This window comes from Eupeodes corollae, chromosome 1, assembly GCF_945859685.1.
Source record: "Eupeodes corollae chromosome 1, idEupCoro1.1, whole genome shotgun sequence".
NCBI lineage: Eukaryota > Metazoa > Arthropoda > Insecta > Diptera > Syrphidae > Eupeodes > Eupeodes corollae.
Window position 1 is genome coordinate 151,417,371 of NC_079147.1, and position 25,893 is coordinate 151,443,263.

At 36.1% G+C, this 25,893-nt stretch overlaps 1 protein-coding gene across 2 annotated transcripts in view; it reads left to right on the forward strand.

Annotated features, from left to right (window-relative positions):
• The window catches only part of LOC129943098 (ras association domain-containing protein 8), a 447,741-nt gene that overhangs the window by 234,409 nt on the left and 187,439 nt on the right, over positions 1–25,893 (forward strand). The gene's annotated exons all lie outside the window — the stretch shown is intronic.

Consider the following 25,893-nt stretch of genomic DNA (forward strand, 5'->3'; position numbering starts at 1 on the left):
GGTTGACATGTGGTTTCAACAAGATGGCGCTACATGCCACACAGCTCGCGATTCTATGGCCATTTTGAGGGAAAACTTCGGAGAACAATTCATCTCAAGGAATGGACCGGTAAGTTGGCCACCAAGATCATGCGATTTGACGCCTTTAGACTATTTTTTGTGGGGCTAAGTCAAGTCTAAAATCTACACAAATAAGCCAGCAACTATTCCAGCTTTGGAAGACAACATTTCCGAAGAAATTCGGGATATTCCGGCCGAAATGCTCGAAAAAGTTACCCAAAATTGGACTTTCCGAATGGACCACTTAAGACGCAGTCGCGGTCAACATTTAAATTAAATTATCTTCAAAAAGTAAATGTCATGGACCAATTTAACGTTTCAAATAAAGAATCGATGAGATTTTGCAAATTGTATGCGTTTTTTTTTTAAAGTTCTCAAGCTCTTAAAAAATCACTGTTTATATATACTGCACTATATAACCTACATATTTAACAGCATATTGACTACTTTCGAGTTTTTTTTAAAATGGAAGTAGGCTAAGATTATTCCCATACCCAAAAAGCAAACAGGTATTGCTACAGAATGTCGGCCGATTGCCATTCTTCCGTTTCTTTCGAAGTTACTTGAAAAAACTATTCTGGGGCAGATCCAAAAATATCTTACAATCAACAACCTGTTAAGTACCTGTCAGTCTGGTTTTCGACCTAAGCGCAGCTGGAAATCCGCCTTACTTTTTGTAACTGATGAAATAAGAGGGGCTATGGACAGTGATCATGTTACATTGCTAACACTGTTAGATTATTCAAAGGCTTTTGATACTGTTAACCACTCAATTCTTTATAGAAAGCTGCGAATTAACTTTGGGTTTTCTTTAGAGTCATGTAAGCTTGTTCTTTCGTATCTCAGCGGAAGGCAACAATACGTGGTGGTCAATGAATACTCGTCCACATTTTTGTTGAAACTTGACGACGAAACCATTGAATATGTTAGCATTGCTAGAATCCTAGGAGTAGTATTGAATCGCACTCTCACTTGGGATGACAACCTTAATAGTGTCATTGGTAAAGTCTATGGAAGTCTCCGCCTTCTTCAAGTCACTCGAAATTTCACCCCGATCAAAACTAAATTGCTACTTGCTAGAGCACTTATTGTGCTGTATGGGTGTGAAATCTCATGTAAACTAGACTGTGTGACTAGCCGCAAATTTATTGTGGCTTACAAAAATATTGGCCGCTATATTTATAATCTACGTCGTTATGGTAACATATCCATTTTTGCGGTACGGATTTCTGGTTGTAGCCTAGACAGTTTAATAAACTTTCGCTCTCTGAGTTACCTGCATGAAATCATCCAAACAACCTGACCAATAAAAAAGTTAATCAATATTTGTCCAACAAACAGGTTTATTGGGCCAAGAAAGGCTGTTTATTGGCTCAATAAACGCAGATTGGCTCAAGCAAAAGTTAATTGATCTAGTTTATAAATGTATTTACCTTTTTTTGTTGGGCCAATAAAATATTTCAGCGATTCAAGCAACCTTGTATGTTGAGCCAATAAATTTGTTTGCTGAGCCAATAAAGTAGTTTATTGAATTGGAAAAATTTGTTTGCTGAGCCAATAAATTATTTTATTGATTTAAGTAAAATTATTTGTTGAGCCAATGAAATGGTTTATTGATTTGAAAATATTTATTTGTTGAGCCAATAAATTATTTCGTTGAATCAAGCAAAATTATTTGTTAAGCCAATGAAATAATTTCTTAAATTTGCAAAATTGCTTTTCTTTTCTATAGAAACGTCCAATACATTTTTTGTATACAGCCAAGTAGTTTTTCTAGAAAAGTCCAATACATTTTCTGAAATATATTCAAGTGAATTTCTTGAAGCAACGTCCAATACGTTTTCTGAAATACTTTTCTGAAAATATGAAAGTAAGAAACAAATTTTTAGTCACAAACATTTATTGGTTTTATTGCGTTGAGCAATTTATGAACATTGATTTGTCTTACTGCTGAAATACAAGAATTCAATAAAATTCCAAAAACTATAAGATGCAGTAGGAAACTTTAAGTTAAATACAAAAAATATTTTGAAGCAAATGTCTACTGCCCTATAAAATGATACGAATGGAAATTTAACACCGTCAAAGTAAACGTATATCTCTTGAAAGTTCAATACATCTTCTCCACACTACACTTTTTGATCTCTGGTTCAAAAATCCAATATGTTCTTCAATCACCTGTGTATTTCGCCCAATGCAAAGAAATGATTCCTGGGAGTCCTTAGTGGTGCTTTTCTTTCCAAATCTGTCTTTTCGCACAGATTTTTGGGTCGGAATATAGTACCCATGAAGTGACCAAATAATTGTAGCATCTCGACAATCTGTAAAAGACAAAATGAAGAAAATGCCAAATTATACTTTCGCTATGTAAGAATGATATTTGCTTAAAGTTATATCGTATCCAAAATAACTAAACCATGTATAAAAACGAGTGATTTGACAAGTAATGTACCAGAGATGTTCGTTACTCTCTAGCTTTTTTCAATATTTAATGCTTGAATCTTTGATCAGTTTCAAGTCAAATATTAAAATGAGAACTTCAACGCCAATTTATTGAGACATAATAATAGATATCCGTCCGTTGATATCTCGATAACTTTAAAAGTTGTGTTTATAATAGATGTTTTTATAGTAGGTGCACAACAACGAGTTAAAATTATCAATTTTCAAATACATACAGAACGGAATTTAACACCATCAAAAAACACATACATTTCTTGAAAATGTATTACATCTTTCCCAATTATAGGGATTCAACTAGTTCTAAGAACTTTAAGATGCAGTGAGAAACTTTAAGTCAAATAAACAAATATCTTAAGACATATACTACAACTCCTACAAAGATACGAACGGAAATTTAACACCGTCAAAATAGACGTATATACATTGAAAATTTAGTACATCTTCCCCAATGACAAATGTGAACACCTTCCTACACCTTAAAAATGCGATATGGTCTTCAATCACCTGACTTATTCTCACAATATAAAGAAAGAACTCCTTGATCTTATATTTAGTGGTACTTTTTTTCCACAATTTGTTTTAATATTTTAAGTTTTGATTATAATATTGACCTTCCCACGTTAATGGGTGTTCTAGACCGTTTTTTACCCTCCAATCTAAAAGCATTAGTGTTTTAATTTATCTTTTGCAAGGCATCTGAGTTTGTTAATAGATAAACGATAAGGTTATTGTTATAAAACAAGTAATTATTTTCTTAAGGAAATATAGTTTTATTTTGAGCAAATATTGTAACTTACTATCGGATGGATTCATCGATCTTATTTTTATGAGAGTCTGCTTTATGGATTTTTCTTTGATGTGGTCTTCGTTGCACAGAAAGTCTTATATTTTCTCATGAAGTTCTTCCCAAGTGTCTAAAAGAGAAGAGCAGTTTTGTGCAAATAGCCAAAGTCCATGTCCACCTTTAAACAAATTTGAATATCATTATTTATCATTATTAGTTAGTTAGTACAGTCAAATCTGGTATTTCCCAGTTAAGATGGGAGGGGTAATTTTCTCAGAAAGTGGCTTAAAGCAGAAACATCACTATTGAAAACCACAAATCCATAGATGAACATATTTTAAAAAAAAGTTATTTTAATTGAAAGTTTTTGAAAATTTAGTGTCCATACTCAAAACTTAAAAAAAGAATATTCTACTAATTACCTAGTAGAAATAGGATCTTTGGAGCTGATTTCTTTTTTAAAGTTTTGGGTTTTTCGCTTTAAAATAAGCTATAAGAAAATATTGCAGGTGTTACCATTGTTTTTCAATTGTTTTGCTTTTGCTTTAAGCCATTTTTTAAGAAAAAACAGGGGTGTATAGAACCCATTTTTTTTAACTTACTTAACTCTGGAACACTTTTCGAACTCCGCTTTTCCCACGTCTTGATAGATTGTCTAATACTTTGAGGCTCGTTTATCGCCTTGAAAGTGAATTTTAAATTACAATATTTATTGTAAATTTTATCACGGTTGCTTTTTCGGTAGAATTCCTGTAAAGTGTAATAGTTGTTGAAAATAAATAAATGATAATAAAAATTTAAAAAATGGATCATAGAATCCATCGTTTGACCACGCTAGGAAGTCTTCAAGGTCAAACAATTGTAAAGACGTTATGAATCATTTTTGCTTTTGGTGCGTCGGACCCATTTCTTTCTTCTTAACGAAAAATTAAATTAAATTAAATTAGTTTCGGATTGTGTGCAAAAATTTGGTCACCTTGTTTTGAAAATTCATAGTCAAGGCTTTGAATATTAATTTTGGTTAATAACCTTGATTTGATTTTTTAATATTTTTTTAACATATCTTGGGTCTTACTTTAAATAAACCGTACCTGAAATTCTTTCAGCTAAAATTTTTGATTAAAGTTTTTTTGAATTTAGAATAAAGATTTGCTATGCACCTGATGTCTTATAACATTTTAAATGTATACATTATAGTGTATGTAGGATACCTATTTTAGAACATAGAGTGCATAGAAATAATGTGAAGTGAGTAACTTGTGTATCAAATCTACTCTCTGAAAGATTTTAAAATTTCTGCCCGATGTAATTATGAGAAATAAGAACATTAATTTCAAACATAGCCTAAGACGGCCTTAAAAATTCAAAATAACCCAAAATCAAAAGTACAATTTCAGTATTCAATTCTTCACTCAAAAACAAGTATACCTATAAAATTTGAAAGGTTGTTCCCTCCATTATTGTATCCGTATTTGCAAAATCATACAAAATTCTAAATTTGCTCCAAAAAATACAAACTTGTGAGTTTTGAGGTCTTCAACAGTCTTCGGGTACCATTGAAAGGTTTAAACAGTCATAGCTAAAACGTTTGCTAGGTCACTTCAAAAGTATTTTTTTTATTTTACAACAGTGTAATTTACGTATTATACGTGTCCTCCTCACCCCTATTGTATTAGAGAACTCGAACTCCAGCAACTTTTTCTCATCATCAGGTTTGTTATTTCAAGAGAATACAATGCAGCTACCAAAGAAACCAGACCGGAACGTCTGTCCATATGGCCAGGCCATATCTTGGATTTGTTTTACAAAAATATGCTTGCTGTCCGTGTCCACTTCATGTACGAGTATATCGCTCAAGCCCCTCAGGGTCCACATGATTGTTATATCTATTCTATCTCTCCCAGCACTTAGTTATGATGAAATCAAAACAATCCCAAACCCACCCATCACAATCCCTATAAACACTTTATTCTCATCATCTTCATCATCATCCTCATCATCTATTCACAAAAATGTTCGAGCGTCAATTGAGTGAAGTTGGCCAGGGTCGTTGATGATGGGTAGCTTTTCGGTAAGGCGAGTATACTATAACAGTGTAGTTATATTCACTATACCACAGGACTAAGAACTAAAAAAATATATGTGTGTGGTGAGATGAGGACGATCCTGATGATGATGATGAATTCCTTTTTTCCAATTAAAAGCGAATTGTTTTCTTGTCTGTCCAGTGTTTATTTAGGACTTGTGAAAAAGGTTGTGCTTCATTCCACTAAATGTATGGACCTTACTATAAACATTTTGATATTTATACATTTATATACTTTTGTCCATTTCCTGTTATGGTTCACAAGAATCTATTAAGGTAGCTTTTCCTCAAACTATACCGCAAATAAAAATCTATATGTAGGTGCCAAAAAGGGAAACAAGAACAACTTTTCCAAGATATCTATGCACACATAAGAAACCTGGTTTAAAAAACTTTAAAACAAGTAAGTTGGTATCAAATTTTAGAACAAAGTGATTTCTTTTCAAGACGTAGCTGGACAAGGAAACGTCAGTACGAAAATTGTTTTGATGTTTGGTTTCTTGTTTTTTGAAGTTAGATAAGAATTTAAAAGTTGACAGTATCTTTTGTGTTTTGTCTCCATGTTATGTGTAATTTTATGAAAAATCAGTTATACACTGACTAAATAATTACAAAGAGGCTGGGATGCGAACCAAACTTAAAACTTAGCATTGGTACTCGCTTGTATCAAGTCAATTTTACTGAGAGAAATTATTGAAAGAATTGATAGATATATGCAATCCAAAATTTAAGTTTAAGCTGTTTGATGTAAAGATGAAGAAAAGAGCGGGCTATAGATAAGCTCTTGATATTGACATGATTAATAGGTCCAACAAATAGTTTACTATAATAGAAAATGACATAGAAGCGTTTCCATCTAGGCAAGAAAATAGATGGAAAAATTTGACCAATGACACTTACCTTCAAAAGCTATGACAAAAAACAAATTATTCTACATATATGGGAAAAAATCGGTTGCAATATTCACCATCGCCGAAGACTTACCAAAATCAGTAATTAAAGCAAGAAAACCTATTATCTCATTACTAATTGACTTCAAATAAAGAAGGAAAAAAAACATACTTAAAATTAGATGAGCTCATGGTCCAAGGCAAAGTTTGTAAAAAAAGGAACCAGAAACTCAAGATCTTGTTCTACGCAAACATTCACTAGGTATTAGGACATCCAACAAAATAAATAATAAATAAAAGAAATAATAACGAGCAGGGCGAAAATTACCATAGTTGGATCAACTAACATTAAATTCAAAAGACAACCCATGAACCCGATCATGAAATTGATACTCACTGACATAAAAAGCTGTGACAAAGAAATTATCAAATTTTACGACATTCTAAAAGAAAAATGCAATAATAATAAAACAGAGTTAATGTTTGTAATAGGTGACTTTAATGCAAAACTCGGAAAAAGATTAACTGAAGAAGAAAACTCAGCTATGGGACCTTATGGATATGGTTCAAGAAATGAAGGAGGGGAGAGACTCATCAAGTGGCTAGGAGAAATATATTTGAAATACGGGAATTCATTCTTCAAAAAGAAAGATAGTATTAAATGGACGTGGATCTCACCGAACGGAAAAACTAAAAACTTAATAGACCTCACCCTCATAAACAAAATTGAAACCATCCAAGACATAACTGTCCTTAATAATATACATTTTGACAGCGATCACAGTAAAAATGAAGATAAAAGATGACCATAAAACATTACGAAGAAATTGACAAATCTTCGTTACCCCTAAAATATTTCCGAATTAAAAAATAACTTATAACGAAAAAATAAAGACAAAGATCCATAAGCTTTAAAAACAGTCGAACACGAATAATGAACTGCAAAATAAATATGACAATCTAGAAAGCAACGTTTTATCCATTTTGGGGTTTCAAAAGTATAGGGCTGGGATTCGATATTTGTTAAACTAAGCTGTTAAACCATGGACCGCTTTACTATTGCACAATGTACACAAATTGATAAAACTTTCTAAAAAAATGGTAATACTGCAAGATTATGGTAAGCATAATCGTCCAACTACGCAAGCAATTAGCAGAATTTTAGAGAAATTTTAAGATACTGTAAGGCTTGACGGAACACAATCTCGTTCGGAGGGTATGTTTATATGGTAGGCATGTGCATTCAAGTGGACAAAAGCGTCCACAGGTTTTTCTCAAAACCCACCTCTCTCTATCAACTGCTACTCTCACCTCCCCGTGGTGAAAATCGGGTTCCTAGTACCTCAACTGTAGACTGGGTCCAGACGGCAGCAGACGAATTCTCGAGAGGGAATCAACGGTGGCGTCTGCAGTTCCAGTAAGGTTAAAATACTAAGTAAACACCTAAAATGGCTTCTACCACTTATTTGGAGCCCAGTCCTATAAGAAGGGGTTTATCCATCCGTCCTTGGACATATACTAAGGATTTGGTCCTCCAGGTTGGCATTAACTAAATTCCAACATAAGCCTACTATGCGCGCATGCCCCAACAGAGGAGAAAGATGAAGACACAAACGACATATTCTTCGAGCTCTTGGACAAGACACATGAGCAGTGCCCTGGCTATTACATTAACATTAACTTAGGAGATTTTAACGCAAAGCTAGGAGGAGAAGACATCTATGTTGGCACAATCAGGAGATACAGCCTGCACGATACAGCCACCTCCAACAAAGGATTCAGTCTGATCAATTTCGCTGCGGGGTGAGACGTTCTAGAAGCTAGTACGCAGTTCACAAATCTTAATATTCACAAGGAGACATGGAAATCTCCTGATGAATCAACTGTCCACCAGATGGACCACATTGCGAACGACGCACGAAACTTCTCCAATTTACAGGATATCCGAACTTTCAAAGGGGCCAACATTGACTCGGACCACTACCTCGTTGTAGCCAAGGTACGGCTACGGTCCAAGCAAAAACAAGAAAGTCCTGTGAGAAGTTTCGATGTTAGACGGGTACAATGGCAAGAGACTGCAATGTAATTTTCCGATCGAGTCTCTAGTAACCTTTTTAAGAGTCCTATGCTGCGAAGAGGAGACAGTAACACCGGCTTCTTTGACTTATTCGTTTGTGCAGAATGATGATGGAGAATGCACGCTGCTTTATCAAGGTCGGAAAGGATCTCACCGTTGCATTTTTTCAAAAAAGGTTTTAGACAAGGCTACTTCTTCAACATCGTTCTGGAAAGAATTGTGCAAAATTCAACCGTCAACGCTAGAGACCCAATCTTCCAGAGTTCCATCCAACTACTAGGATACGCCAGTGATGTTGACATGATTGGAAAGCGTGATGTCAGTGGAGCGATGGAAGCGAAGAAGATTGGTTAAGTGGTCAATAAGGGCAAGAAAAAGTATAAGCTGTCATCAAAAAAGGGCATTGAGCGATGACGTCTTGGACAAAACGTCACCGTATACATCTATAACTTTGAGGTAGTTGAGGACTTTGTCTACCTAGGCACCGCTTTAAACTCAGTCAACGACACCAGCGCTAAAATGAAACGAAGAAGAACTCTTGCAAATCGCTGCTTCTTTGGACTTAGAAGGCAATTGAGTAATAAAGTCCTCTCTTGAGCATCTAAAATCATGATCTATAAGACACTCATCATCCTGGTTCTTGTCTATGGCGCTGAGGGCTGGACCCTGTAAAATAAAGATGAGAACGTCTTAGGATGCTGCGAGAGAAAAAATTCTTCCTGTGATTGTTGGTCCCGTACGCATAGATGGAGAACGGAGGAGAAGCTTTATCGACGAACTGTACGGGATGTACAGCGACTCTGATCTTGTTAGCAGAATTTAAGTCCAATGGCTTAGAGAGCTGGGTCATGTAGAGTGACTGGACATCAACGCTCCAGCCCGGAAGGTCTTCGAATCCAATCCCGAGGGACGGCGCAGTAGAGGAAGATCGCAACTCAGGTGGCGTACTTAGGTTGGTGAAGCCGAGCTGGCTGGAGGAGCATGTTGGTGTAAGCCCAGGACCCCCTCGGACTGTAGTGCCACCTTAAGTAAGTAAGATAAACATTAAATTAAATTGGGTGGCGCAACAGTCCGTTTGTTAACTAGGGCCTCGTGACTGTCACCTCTCAACCATTCCTGTGTGCGAGTACTGTTGTTAGGGATGCAAGGGATCTACGGTTTTTAAGCCGATTCCGAACGGCAAATTTGAGAAAGCACTTTTCATGACAAGAATTACTCTTGGAGAATTTGTCAATTCCTCGTAAGAGGCAGTACTCGTAAATAAAACTTTAGGTGGCATAGACAGGGACCGAACCCAAGACCTCTCGCATGACAGTCCAACGCGAACGCACTAACCATCATGCCGCGGGTACTGGTAAGTAAGTAAGGGTATGTTAATAAACAAAATTATCGTATTTGAGGTTCGAGATTTCTCAATTAGGTAATTGATGAGAGGCCATTCATTCCCCCCCAAATAGTCACTGTTTGGTGCGCTCTTTGATCCGGAGGTGTGATTGGACTTTAAATCTTCGAAAACGAATATGTCGTTCAAGAAGACGGTGTCACATGCCACACAACTCGAATATGGCTTTATTGCAAGAGACATTTCCTGGCCGCGTAGTTTCTCGTCGTGGCAATATCAAGTGGCCAACAAGATCATACGATTTGACACGGCTGGACTTTTTTTTATTGGGCTACGCGAAAGACCGTATTTGTGCAGATAAACCTTGAAACATTTAAAAAACAATATTCGTCAAGTTATAGCTAAGATATCGACCAATATGTGTCAAAAAGTGTCCGAATATTACCACAAAAGAATCGATGCTTGCAACGATTCGCGTGGTAGTCATTTAAATGATGTAGTATTTAACACATAATGTCAACGTTCAAATTTTAAAATATAAAGAAATATCATACCAAAATGAATGTTAATCATTTTCGCAGGTAATCCGTGAAGTTTCTGCTAAAAAAATGTTTGTTAACATTGCTTTGAGCCTATCGCCAGCGAAACAATGTATTGGACTAGAAGTTGCAGACAGGAGATCAGTAATAAAAATGAAAAAAAGTGATGCCGATAAAACAGAGACCTGGGGCACATCAACATTTGTTTTAGACTTTAACCCATCCAATACTAGATGTATTGATCGATCTAAAAGGTTATTTTTAATCCAATGAAGAAAGGATTCGTTGATACCAAAAGAACGAATTTTCGACTTTGATAAGAGAGCAAGATGCCAGACTTTATCAAATGCCTCTGAAATATCATGTTCAAGAATCTTTCTTTCTTCCACTGTTTAGTGAGATGAACCAGGAGACCTATGGTCAAGTAATTCGTATTGCCGGTCATTAAGAAGCTTTCGTTCCTCAAGATATTTCTTTAGCTTATAATTAGTTAGCGCTTCCATGACCTTATAAAGGAAGAAGATTATCCTTCTTTTGAGAAGGCTGGCTGAACAAATAATGTTTCCAAGTAATTAGAACGTGTCCACAAGAATAGGATGGATAGAATATTGGTGCTGAAGTAGTTTTTCTATAATAGAAATTATACCATCCGGACCAACAATCTTATGATGAGGAGATCATTCACGAACTGGAAGGACCATGGCACTATCTGGTAAGGCACAATTGAGGCAGTTGGGTTGGCTCTAAAACCTCTTTTTCCTAACTCTTTGCAGTTTGAACCGAACCATGATTTAGCCTTGGGTTTAATAATGTTAACCCTATTCGGAATAAAAATTTACATTCCTAGATGCATCACAAGTAATCATATCTGCACTGCGCTCGTACTGCCAAACAGTTCTCTTTGGATTTCTTTTTTTACCTGGTTTCGTTTGACACAAGAAATTAGCAGATATAACACTAGGGTCGGATGTGCTTAGAGACGTCAACACACTGATGTATTTAACAGGATCAGAAGTCGGCAAAAATCTCAGCACACATTCCTTCGGGTGTTGTCTGGCCCGAATGGAGAGGCCACGAATAATTTTGAACACTGAAATCACAGGAATACATCCCTGAGAAGTTGAAACTATGTGCAGGTTTGTACTCCGATAAAGGAGATGATAGTGAATGGTGTGTTTATTCGCGGAAAGTTTTAACAGGTTTCAAAAGCTAGTGCTGCCAACTTGAAGCCATTAAGTAAATAATAACTATAAATTAATTTATTTTTACTTAAAAGGTTATAAAAATAGCATCTTTATTAGTTTACTGTTCGCTTAAAACTAAAATTACAATTTCAAATCTGAACCAGTAGCAGAGCAGTAAATTCTGAAGTACAGTTCTTATTTGAAATACTACACACCTGTCAAAACACGATTCTTTCAAAGCTTCTAATCAAATTTCAAAGGATTATTTAAGGTTCTCCTTATGACTTTTTTCTTTTTATTATATCTTAAAAATACAATTAGTTCTTTTTAAAAACACTCAGCTCGAAATACCGAAAATACATTTGCACCATTCTACATATTTTACTTATTACATCAGCCATCCAGCAACGCAAATATACCGAAGGGGAATGCGTCAATTTTCTTCTACTCGAATATATAATGCTGAATATTTATAAACCCAAGTTGATTTAAATATTGCACAGCCATTTGTGGTCTCCGCCGCACTTGTTCAATAAAACTTAGACTGGAGAGGGCTATACAGGGTTCTTCATTCGATTTAATAAAGAAAAACTCAACTGATGTCCTTCTGGGTTTTTATTCATCAGTTCGTACTTTTTCTCGATTTGGTCCTTTTGTATAATCGAAATATCGAAATCTGCCTGACAGAGGAAGACAGTTTATCCAAACCGTTTTCGACGGCTCTTCTATTCATTTCCATTGTGCTTATTATTATCTGTAGCTGTCGCTGTCGCTAACGCTGGCTGTAAGTAAGTACCTTCAATTCCACAACTGAACCGAACCGAACCCAACCGAATTGAACCAAAACTCGCTCATTGTCGCATTCAATTTACTTTTATTTTATTGGAATTTTCCGGACAGGAAAATGGTCAATTTCATTTTCTTTTCTATTTGGCAAGCAAAGCATCATCAGGCAGGCGGCACACCATACCTTCTGAAAAGTTTTCAATATAACATTTTTATATATACCAAAAATAAAAGCCTTGGAGAAAAAACACAGACATAAATCAAACTAAATTGGAAAAATTCCTTAAAAAATAAAGAACAAACAGGATGCTACCTAAATCATGAAGTTCTAAATATCGTTCAACTCAGCAAATCACTTTTTGAGAAAGTTTTATTTAATTTTTAATTGCGGAAGGACATTTTGTGGTTAGTGCCATTTGCTTAGATGATTCAAAGTGTAATTAAAACCCGTTTTTGTGATTATCTATTTGAAAGTGAAACATTTTTCCACAGTTTTGTGGAAGGATGTACGTACATCAGGGATGGACTTGCTTATAACAGATCAGTATTCTAAAGGGTTTTTTTCAATCTACCTATGCTTTTTTCGGTGTTGTTTCTTTTTGACAACTCTCCCTTGGCGTTTTCCATTTCACAAAGAATAAAATTACTATACTGAACAAGGTTTGCAAATTGTCCAATTGTATTATACTGTTAAGCATTAGCATACCCCTCATCTTTCACGTTACCACAAAAATTGAAGTCTAAGGGTGTTTAATCACTGGATTTCGGTGGCATGTTGTAAACTTTTCTTAACAATTTCCATGCGTTGGTAAAGCGTGTATCGTTCCGTTTTTAGTGATGGTATAGTTTTTACTTGCCAAGTGTCAAAAATATAAAATACAAAAAGACGATGAGATGCGACTTACATTGTTAAAGTTGAACAAAATATCAACAGAGTAACTTTGTTCTTTTTGGGCGATCAACCTTAATGCTGACCATATATTTTGGCTGCACAATATGCAAAAGGACTGAAGAACTAAAGCCTCTTGGCCATTTCAAGCGTCGTCGTTTGTGGTCAGAATGGTGGCAAGAAATACCTTCTTTTAATGATCATATTTTGAAGAATATCATCTTCAGTCATGAGGCACATTTTCACCTCAGGGGATTCCTCAATAAGTACGGTTGCTGCATTTGGGTTTATGAAAAGAGTTATTGTCGAAAAACGAATGCACCCACAAAGAGTTTGGCGCGGTTTATGTTTCCAAATTACTATGAAAGATATGGATGTGGACAATATTTTGTTTCAACAATACCGTTCTCCACACAGCTAACGAAGCAGTGGCTTTTTTGTGCGATAAACTCAATGGCCCTGTTATCTCAGCGGGGTTATTTGAAAGTGAAGGTGTAAGTCGATAAGCCAGCAACAAGAAATAATTTGGCACATTAACCGCATAGAACCACAATTATGCATCATTTGGGCGATATTTTGATATTTCAAAATCAACGGCGTTCGTTAAAATTTAACCACCCTTTATTTGACAGTAGGCAAGAAATGGGTTACTCGATCAAGAGTGTGAGTTTATACAGTGCTTAAAACAAATGATACGCTGGCAGCTGTAAAATACTTAGGTAATCTGAAGAAGCAAATAGTAAATAAGGCCAATGAAAATTTGCGTTCAAATGGAAGTTCCAGCAACTAAAAGATCTCAACGTACCGCTGGAATCACACAAAATAGAAATGAAACGACCGTTGGAATTTTCCAATATCAAATAATGAACTGCTGAAATGGCCACGCTTAGCAAAAAGACTTAACATAAGCAAAAAATGGGTAAGCAATCATAAAGCTGATCCACAAAAATATGGCAAACGTTAAAAAAGACGCACGGCAGAAAAAACAACCGCTGATTAATTTTACAACTTATCTGAAATTAAACTCTATCAGCGACTTAAATAAAATCCAGAAGCTGAATAACATTTTTGCTTTAACAAGACAATGCCCAAATCCACACTTTCGGAGTTGTTAGAAGATGGATTCAATCCGATCACTTTGAAAACTCTCAAAATTTTCAATTCAACACATGGAACAGATTGCAATAACTTCGTATAATTCTAAGAGCTTTAGGCAAATTTTTGGCGTGAAAGGTAGTCTTAGTAAAGATGATAACAAAGACGTAATTTGCAGGCACACCGATCTCAAACATGGTTCCGACAGACATGTATGTTACCAAGGGCGGATCCAGACTTTTCATCAGGGGGGGGGTCACACACTTAGATGAGTTTTTACTCACCTGACAAAATTTAATAATTGCTAAAATGACAACTTTAGCTATCAAATTATTTAGAACACTCATATAAAAGCATTCCAAGATTCGAACAATTGTCTAAATATGCCATATTTAAGAGCTAAAATACAATAGCTTAGATAGTTTTTGTTGCATTTCGCGCCGAAACGTAGGAAATTGTTTTGAAACGTTGCTTTATTCCTTAAACAAAACACACTTTTCTTGTTTTCATTTCTATTAATGCCAAGAACGCTGCAAAAATTAAAACATCCAGAAAATGTTAGTTAGTTTTTTCGAACTCAATTTCCGGGAATCTCTTATTACTATCGTTATCAATCTGCTTACTCGTATTTTGATCATATAAAGGCGTCAACAAAACTTAAAAATTGTAGAGAAAAAAAAGTTTGGTTCTTGAATTCAAGGAAATAGTTGTATTTAAGAACATAATTTATCTAAAAAAATTAAATTAAAACAAAGTAAGGTTTACTTACCTTACTTAAAAAGAAATAACTTGGGAACAAAAGTTGTGTAGCACTCACAAATTACACGTTTTAAAGTTTTTATATCAATAGATATGAAACGTTTATTATGTTTTTTACTTAGCCATTAGTTTAACAAAAGTGTCATTTGATTTTTTGGGACATTTGTATTATTGAAATTCGTGTTTGAATCTCAGTTCTAGAGCATCAAAAGCAAATTCACTTCAAAAAGTAGATTTATTTAATTTTTTAAGATCTTTTGTATTCAACAGAAAACCAATTTCGAAAGAAATGAAATGCACGACTGGGTCGCAAGAACTTTATAATTTCTTCCAAAAAGTCTGTTTAAAAATATTGCCTATATTTTAAGATTTAAAAATGTACATACCTTCAAAATAAGTTCTTCTCAATAATTTAAATGCCATTTTATTTGTCAACAAATCTAGATTAACCTATTTTTTCGAAAATCATTTTAAATTTTGTCTTAAAAATAATTTTGGTATAAGCACTAAATAAAGAGCTTATAAATATATGAACATTTTACATTCAAATTTCGTAAAAAAAATGTTGTAACCTTTCTGAGATATCAAGTTTTGTGAACAAAATTAAATTTTATTTTATTAAAAATAAAAAAAAAAAAAAATTTTGATCATAAAAAATCATCATCAATTTGATCATTGACAAGAGCTTGAACAGAAAGAGAAGAATTTTGAAATCGTTCCATTATTTCTTGAGCAATCTTAAAAACAAAATAAAGAGTTTTTTGAGGGGTGCCCTTCTGGATCGAAAATATGTTTTTGTTGTAGAAAGAAGCCAAATTAAGAACAGAAAATTTTGAGAAAGTTTTAGAAAATTCACATGTTTGAACCAAAAAATTTGTGTGGGGACTGCTGTTATTTTTTGTATTAATGAAATGATTGAAACTCCCTACACTAATCAATCAGAACTTGCTTGGACTGTAGGGGCCAAGAAAGACAGACAGACGGAAGGAATCTAGGTACCCACTTTTTTCGATTTCTCTACCGTCGTAATGTCATATTTGATTAAAAACTCTAGTTTGAAATTGTTTACTAATGCAAAACTTGCTATATAGTTCCTATATGTCGCAGTAAAAAATCACTTCAATAATCACTATTTATGTGTGTAAAAAAAAAATGTAAAAATAAAATTGAAGGCTAGTTTAAAAGATTCAAAAGCAACTTAATATAAAATTAGTGATCTCTTATTCAAGGTTTCTTCTTAAGAACCTGAATATTTGGCTTTTTTTTTCTTAGAAACAATTTTTATGAAAATAATTTAAGGCATGATTAAAATTTTTTCAAGTTCTAAATTGAGCGAAAATAAAAATTTGATTTGTTTTTACCACTTTTTGGTGAATGTCGTTAAATTACTAATAAATCCTTAAATGAAATCTTTACTTATTCAACTTAACTGTATATCCTTTTTTGCTCATATGACCCCCCCCCTGGATGGTCAATTGGTCTAAAGTTGATGAATTTGTGCTGTGTTTTTGGAATAGGGCTGAATATCCGATTCATATTATGTTCCTGGTCCAATCTCCAGTGAAAAGTAGTACTTTTAGCAACAAAGTTTAAGGAAGTAAAATACAAATGTTGTTTACATATACAAAAAATAAATAATTCAAAATATAATGGGGGTCATATCCATTTACGCAATACGATTAGTTTTGAATTGAAGGGAATTCTTACGAAAAAGCAAACAAATTATCTCCCGGGGGGGGGGGGGGGGGGTGGTGACCCCTACGCCCCCCCCGTGGATCCGCCATTGTATGTGGCCCCCATTTATTCTCAGAGGTTAACTAAACTTTTTGTTTCGGGTTTTTAGACTTTTGGGAAACCAGTTAAAATTGGTGTCATCCAGAAGTCCTTGACTCCCTGATTGTAATTATGTTACGTACATACATGACAGACGTCTAGGTGGCTTTTCCGGGAGACCTCACCGAAAATACGTTGTTTTGGACTTCTGGGAAACCACTTGAGATCTCACCAGTCTACCTGGGTTCGATCATGGCAACGGCTAACGTGTAGGTGGCCACATTCTCCAGACACCCTCGATTAAAATCCCGTTTTTTTGGCAAATCTTTGGATAGCAGACGTAGTCTAAATAAAATATATCGCAATAGAAAGCTCTTCGATACAATTATATTGACAAGAAAAAAGTTTGCAACCAACTGAAAAGATATAGAAAGCGAAAAAAAGATTTTTAATTCCAACAAGTTAAAGCTTAACTTGCAGAATCCTTAACCAAAACAAACCATAAAACATCACCATAAAAGTCGTGAATATTTTATAGTATTTTATAAAGTGTATTGTATAGGTAATAAAAAAATGACTAAACTTTGACGTCTGAAAGTTAGAATGTTATTCTAAGAAGCCAAACCCTTGGTATTGACACAGCTTTCAAAACATTACCTCTACATATTATTTGATAACATATTAATTAGCATTCGTGGCTTAAATTGCAATAGTGATGAGTTGTTTGAATTTAAACGTCTGTCAGTTACAATTTTATATTTAGAAGTGAAACCCCTCTTACTTACAATTATTTCAAGAAATTACTTACTTACTTAATCGTACTTAAGGTGGCGCTACAGTTCGGGCAGACCTGGGTCCCAACCAACATGCGTCTTCAGCCAGCTCGGTCCCTATCTGGCTCTCTCCAGTTTCGCACGCAAAGTTGGTTGAGGCCTTCACCCACCTGCGTGCGCCACCTGGTTCGCGGTCTTCCTCAATTGTGCCATCCACTTGGATTGGATTATAAGACCTTTCAGGCTGGAGTGTTGTTGACCATTCGCTCTACATGACCCAGCTATCTAAGTCCTTGGATCTTAATTCTGTTTACCAGGACAGTGTCGCTGTACAACGTGTACAGTTCGTCGATAAATCTTCTCCTCCGCTCTCTATGTATGCTGACGGGACCAAAATAGCACCCGAAGAATTTTTCTCTCGAAGCATTCTAAGTCGCTCTCATCTTTCTTTGACATGGTCCAGGCCTCAGCGCCATAAATGATAACCGGGATGATGAGTGTCTTATAGATGGTGATTTAAGATACTCGAGAGAGGACTTTACTACGCAATTGCCTTATAAGTCCAAAGAAGCAGCGATTTGTAAGAGTCCTTTTTCGTTTGATTTCAGCGCTGGTGTCGTTGTCTGAGTTTATAGTGGTGCCTAGGTAGACAAAGTCCTCAACAACCTCAAAGTTATAGCTGTCCATGGTGACGTCGCTCAATGCCCTTTTTTGATGACAGCTTATACTCGGTCTTGCCCTTATTGACCACTTAACCAATCTTCTTCGCTTCCATCGCTCCACTGTCATCACACTTTCCAATCATGTCAACATCACTGGCGTATCCTAGTAGTTGGATGGACCTCTGGAAGATTGGGTCTCTAGAGTTGACGGTTGAATTTTGCACAATTCTTTCCAGAACGATGTTGAAGAAGTAGCCTTGTCTAAAACCTTTTTTGAAAAAATGCAACGGTGAGATCCTTTCCAACCTTGCTAGAGCAGCATGCATTATTTATCGTCATTCTGCACAAACGAATAAGTTGGACAGGGATGTCAAAACTAGACATTGCTCTGTAGAGCTCTTCCCTGTGGATGGGGAGTATCGATTTGAAGCTTCTGGGTTTTTTCCAAGATCTGCAGTAGTGTGAATATTTAGCCGATAGCGGACTTTTAAGGACCTATAATACGACAGAAAGGATCTTACTTGCAATGTTAAGGAGACTGATGCCTCTGTAGTTGGCGCAATTTAGAGGGTCTTCTTTTTTATGTATGCTGACAAACTATGGTCATCCAGTCATCGGGTGGTTGGTGTATGCTCCCTACCAAGTCATCGGCTGCTGCTCTATATAGTTCGGCAGCGATGCCGTCAGCTCTAGCACCTTTGTTTGACCTCAGTTTAGATACAGCTATCTTCACTTCGTCGAGGCCGGTTGATGATCTGCGTTGCCTAGGTTGAGAAGTAGAGCTTTCGATTGCGATATGTTTTATTGGGCTATGTCTGCTATCCATTGATTTTCTTTAAAAAACCCGAGATTTTAATCGCGTATGTCTGAAAAATGCGGCCACACGTCTGCTTTGTCGAGGGCTTCGAATGAAACTAACTTCAAGTGGTCTCCCAAAGTCTAAATACGATAAACAAAAAACGAAGCAACCCCTGCGGGATAAATGCGGCCTTCTACACGTCTGTCGAAGCATTATTTGAGATCAGCGAATCGTAGTCGTCAAGATGCAATGCATTTGAAACGGTTTTGCTACCTATTTCAATTTTTAGAAAAGTTATACTTTTAATGCACTTTTTCTAAGAAACGAGTTCATTAAGTTTGCAGATGAACGTTTCTATTATCATCTTTACTAAGACTAAGTTTGCATTCAGTGCCTTAATAAAAGCAGAAGCCAGGCCTTCCATACACTTTTCCTCATCGTCATCCCGCTCAAAGGATTTGAATTTTTAAATGCTCTACAAATTTCGTTCTGTTGTTTTCAGTATTTTATAGCAGTTCAAATTTTTCAAGCTTTATATTCTTATGTTAATCGACTTGAGTTGTTAAAGCAATTTTTAATGTAGCCTTTTTTGTTTACGAGTCGATTTGGAATTATCATAAAAACTTATGATTTATCAATTTTATTTGACAAAATTATGGCCAGTTGATGAGAATGGGGATGAGATTGAAACGATGTTGAGTAGAGAGATACAAAAAAAAAAAGAAATCAAATGCTTTTTTATTGCTCTATGCAAATCCAAATGGAATACATTTCTTTATGTTTGCTCATAAATGTCTCCCATATTTGAATAAAAACAATTCCCACATCGTTCGATTCGATGTTTATATATGTACACGGTTTTGTGTTGTATTTTGAAGTAATATAAAAAAAACAACGACAAGGATTCTCCCCTTTTTTTTCGTCCTTCAAAATGTCGTCACACATGTGGGAATTGATTTTTTATTTTCGTTTACGCGAGGATACACGGTGGCGTATGCGAACTTTTTTTGTTGTTTTTATTACTTTTTATGTGTAATTTTACGGTGCTTTTATTTATTTTTATTATGAATGGGAAAAAGTTGAAAAAATTACTTTGTTTTATTTCATTCCTTACAACAATAATTGTAACTTGGATTTGGAAAAGGCAATTAACCTAAATTTTTATATCCATGTCCTGTTCATATAAAAAAATATAAAATTCTGGGTTAAATGAAACAAATCAAAATAGTTTACGTTACATAAAAAGAGATTTTATAGAAGTTTTAGAAGAATTCAAAGTTGACGCACAAATTATGTACACAAAATAGCAAAACTTTAATTGTGTCTAAATATTTAAACAAATGACAGTGAAAATTTGAATTCGTGCATTCGGAAACTAATTTTGAATTTTTTTTTATTTTTTCATTTTTAAACCAAAAATTCTTTCAACGCTTCTTAATTTTTTTGATGTAACCAGCTCGAGGCATTCACTTCAAAAACCCTGTTGGTAGAGTGCGAAATAATATTGCTGTGTAAATATTTATTATTGAAACATCTAAGAACACAGAAAAAACCCAACCAACAATAATACAAATTTACGTTTTCAAAATTAAAATGCCCACAGTAATGTTGTACACGAATTCTATTGTATACCTTCCTATAAACATGCTAAGTGAGTTTATGTATGTGTGTGTATATCCTGTGAATGTGGAATGATTGTTTGGTTTTAATTCGAAGAAGATACACATAATGAAAATCATACACCGTTAATAATGCATAAATTACCACAAGAAAATAAAATAAACTCTTCATTATCCTTGTTTGCCGCAGAGAGAGGAACCTTATCATGAATAACATTGGTATAATTGTATAGAGCATAACCAGCAAGTCCTTATACCGAGAGTCCTTCGGGCTAAATGTGATTTTATTAATCAGAGTTTATATTGTTAACATTATATGTTGTACAGCATTTATAATAAAAAGGGATGTTTTAAATGATTGTGGAAGGTTTGAAAAATGTTGAAGGTATTGATTTCATTAAAAACCTTTTTTTTGTAAGACAAAAGAGTTTAAACATTTTAAAATTGTATGTTTCATATTCAATTTCAAGTAAAGTATGTCTTTATATTCTAAAGCAACAGAAGAAATCTAATTCTTACTTGACACCTTGATACACTAAGCTATCATTTGAAGTGTGAACGAAATAGTTTCAAATTTGAAAATTTGATATTTTTATAAGAATAAATATTAATAAATTAGGTGGCGCTACAGTCCGTTGAGAACTAGGGCCTAGTGACTTACTATGTGCGAGTACTGTTGTCAGGAATGGAGGGGACCTACAGTTTTAAGCCGAACCCAAACGGCTAATTTGAGAAAGGACTTTTCATGACAAGAATTACTCTAGGAAAATTTGTAAATTTCTCGCAAGAGGCAATACCCGTGAAAAAAAACTTTAGATGGCACAGGCAAGAGATTGAACCAAGACCTCTAGCATGAAAGTTCAACGCACTAACCATTATGCGACTGGCACTACTTTATACGAATGAATTGAATAATAGTCATCGATAATACGATTTTTGACTTGACTTAACATAAGAGATTGATAAATTTATTAAAGCTGTCCTTGTACAGAATGACATTTAAGTAAAGTAGCTCGCATCTTGTCTTGAATCATCGGTGTCGCTTAAGTAATTTATAGATGAAAGGTTATGATTAAGTTTACCTTCTTAAGGTAGTGCTACAGTCCTGGTGTGAACTAGGGCCTCACCCAACAAATTTCTCCATTTAGCTCGGTCCTTAGCTAGATGTATCCAGTTTCACACTCTTAGTAGGGTGAGGTCACTTTCAACTTGTGCACGCCACCTGATCCGCGGGCTTTCTCTATTGCGTTTTCCTATGGGTCTGGATTCGAAGCCTTTCCGGATCGAAGCATTGGTTTCCATGCGCTCTACGTGACCTAGCCATTTAATTCGTTGGACTTTTAACCTTCTCGCTCCACTCACCTTTTATGCATACGGGACCGTAGATCACGTAGATTTCTCTCAAAACGACCCAATGTGCTTTCATCCGCTTTTGCCATGATGCATGCTTCTGCACCGTATAGCAGGACGGAGATGATGAGATCTTAAATAGCGACACTTTGGTCTCTTGAAAGAGGGCTTTGCTACTCAATTGCTTCCTTAGCCAAAATAAACAGCAGCAATTCTTAGTTTGATATCAGCGCTGGTGTTGTTTTCTGTGTTTATAGCGGAGCCTAGGTAGACGAAATCCTTAACTACTTCAAAGCTGCGTCTGTCATAGTGACGTTTTGACCAAGACGTCGGTGTTGTAGGTTCTTTTTTGATGACATGTACTTTGTTTTTGCCTCATTAACCCTTGAACGAATATTTGCCGGCTCTGCCTCAATACTCATAAAAGCGCCATTGACATCAAGACGAGTTCTTCCGATTATGTCAATGTCATCAGCATATGCCAGTAATTGGACAGACTTTTGAAAGATAGTGCCTCTAGTGTTGACGTGTGAGCTCTGCACTATTCTTTCAAGCACGATGTTAAAAAAATCGCTGACAGCGCATCACCTTGTCTAAAACCTTTTTTGACATCAAAAGGTTCTGTTAAGTTGTTTCCAACCTTTATGGAGCTGCGTCAATTCTCCATGGTCATCCTGCACAAACGGACGAGTTTGGCAAGGATTCCGAAACTAGACATGGCTCTATACAGCTCGTCCCTGTAAATGCTGTCATATGCGTCCTTGAGATCGATGAAAAGATGGTGGGTGTCGATTTGGTGTTCTTGGGTTTTTTCCAGGATCTGCCGTAATGTGAATATTTGATCAACTGTGGACTTTCCTGGTCTAAAACCACACTGATAAGGACCTATCAGGTTGTTGACGATGGGCTTCAGACGTTCACATATTACGGCAGAGAAGATTTTATAGGCGATGTTAAGTAGACTGATTCCTCTATAGTTGGTGCAGTTTAGAGGGTCTCCTTTTTTCAGGATCGGGCAAACAATACTGAGGTTCCATTCACCGGGCATGCTTCCTTCCGAAAATATCTTACAGATTAGTTAGTGCATGCTCCTAACCAACTTATCTCCAGCTGCGTCTATGTTGAATAGATCATTCTGCTTAACAGCGGAATTCAATTCGTCGTCGCCGTAATACAGTCTGCAGAAGTGGTCCTTCCATATCCTCAACATTGACTGCGGTTCCGCTATGATGTTTCCACTTTCGTCTTTGCAGTCTTTGGTTCTAGGTTTTTGTACCTGTGAATTTCGCTTCACCTGTTCATAAAGCTTTCGAACTTTATTCCTGCTTTTAAACGTCTCAATTTCTTTGACCGCACGCTTCTTATGCCCTCTCTTTTTCCTTTTGAGAAGTCGGCGTTCCTCTCGCCTCTTCTGCTCATAGAGCTCATGAGCAGCTCTAATCCTTTTATGCAGCAACACTTTGCGTACCTGTGCCGATCGACTTTTTACCTTCTCCCAGCACCTTCCTGTTTTTGGCTTGGGTCTTGAAATCCGAAGTGCTACCTTGGGTACAACGAGGTAGTGGTCCGAGTCGATGTTAGCTCCTCGGAAAGTTCATACATCCATGATGCTGGAAGCGTGCCTGGCGTCGTCGATCGCCATATGGTCAATCTGGTTGACGGTAGATTGATTTGGAGAAGTCCAAGTTCCTTTGTGGATGTTGAGGTATGGAAAACGCGTACAGGCTACCATGACGTTTCGCCCCGCAGCAAAATCTATGAACCTGAATCCGTTGTCGGAAGTGTTGTCGTGCAGGCTCTTCTTCCCGATTATTCCTCCAAAGATGTCTTCCCTTCCAAACTTGGCATTAAAATCGCCCAGAAGAATTTTAATATCGTAGCTAGGAGACTCCTCATATGTTTTGTCTAGGAGTTCGAGGAACATATCTTTGGTGTTGCCGTCTTTCTCTTCTGTGGGGGCATGCGCGCATATCAGGCTAATGTTGCCGAATTTAGCCTTGATGCGTATGGTGATGAGGCGCTCATTGATGCACCTATAGCTCAAGACTTCGTATTTCCTGGATGGCGGTGATATCTGCTTTATATCGTTCTAGGGCCTCCGCTAACTCTTCGGGCGCACGTGGTCTGTTAAGGGACCTAACATTCCACGTGCATATCCGAAGTTCGTTGTCCTTTATTGGTTTGCGTTTGTTGTCAACAGTAAATCCGTCCGTATCCGAGGCTTGTTGGTGCTTCGCAACTATGAAAGCTTTTACGTGGCCAGGAATTCACCCCGACGCACAACCCCCCCCCCCCTGTAGGGCCAGATCCTAAGTATAACTCCAAGGATGGGGAGCCGGATAAAACCGCTCCTTACAGGCCTGGGCTCCGAATAAGTCGAAGAAGCCCTATAAGGTGTTCACTAAGTAGTTCAACCTTACTGGAACTGTAGACGCCACCGTTGATTCCATCTCGGGAATTCCTCCACTGCCGTCTGGATAAGGAAAGGTGCCTTAGTGGAAACACCTCGTCTTTGCAGCCTTCGGTTCTACGATTATGTATCTGTGAATTTAGTTTTACCTGTTCATAAAACTTTCGAATTTCATTCCTGCTTTTAAACCTTTGAACATCTTCGACCGCACGCTTCTCATGCCCCCTTTTTTTCCTTCTTAGAAGTCGGTGTTCCTCTCTCCTCTTCTGCTCATAGATCTGATGAGAAGCTCTCGTTTTTTTATGCAGCGCCGCTTTGCGTGCCTGTTGTTTGGCTGCATTTGCTGGCCAACATTCCTCATCAAACCAGTTGTTGCTTGTTGATGGCTGCTTGAAACCTAGCAAATTAGAGGTGGCTTCTCTGATTGCATCTTGGCAAGGTTGCCACTGGTTTTCGATACATTGTGTTGGCGGAAGAGAACTTCGAGAGAGGTTACTTATCAGAGTTATATAGCTTGTGAAAATGACAGATTTGATATTATGAATTTGGATCCATTTTATTCGGCAGTCATTTTCCACAATGCTTTTGAGTTTTTAATTAATCCTATAGAGCCAGCTTGCTTATTCTGAAAATCAACAATCTTACGTAAGCATAATTTTTAAAACCCTTATTTCGACTCTAAGTATCATCAGTTTTTATGGGGCATCGTATACCATACACATAACAATTTGGTTTGAAAGTATTCAGAAAAGCTTAAGGTCTTGTTCACCAACTGGAGCAAAAATCTTCGCTATTTTAATAAAATAAAATCTTTGCCAGTTGGCTATGTAGCTCTTACGTTTAGCCATAGGAATTCAATGCATGCTATCACAATGCAGCTTCGACCTCACGTTTTGTTTGGCAATCGTTAGGAAAAGAACGTAATGTGACTCCAAAAGGAAGCTCTAGTTCACTAATCTGAACATTTGCTTGGTCTGACAGCTCAACAGCTGTAAAAAATTTCAATAAACAAAATATTTGCTCTTTGGAGTGATGAAATAATAGAAATGTCATACAAAGCAACCTCGAAGCAGGCGCACCGTAACGCAGACGAAGCCGAAGCTGAAGCGTTTTTGTGATTCAGACATAGACGATCAATGTGCAAAGTATTTTTCTTCATCGATAACTGTCCTGCTCAACCAAAACAAGTAAGGATAAATTTTAGTCTATACAACTTGAGTTGTCGATGACGGTATTACTACTACTAAAATACTGGATAATGAAACAATTTTGGAAAAAATGATGAAGAAACCGAAATGCCAGTAAAGAATGTAATTGAAAATGCAATTAAAAAATTGAAAACAGTGATTGAATTCACAGAGGATGTACCAGATGTGGTTCAAATTTTTAGAACTATATTATTTGCATTCTATTCAATAATACAAACTTATAATCTCTCTAGCTCAAACTTTTTAAAAACTCCTTTAACTCGAAATTATTATGACATGTAGAAACCCTTGCCAACTCAAATGTTTTACGAACAAAAAATTAATTTACCTCCAAAATAATTGTGT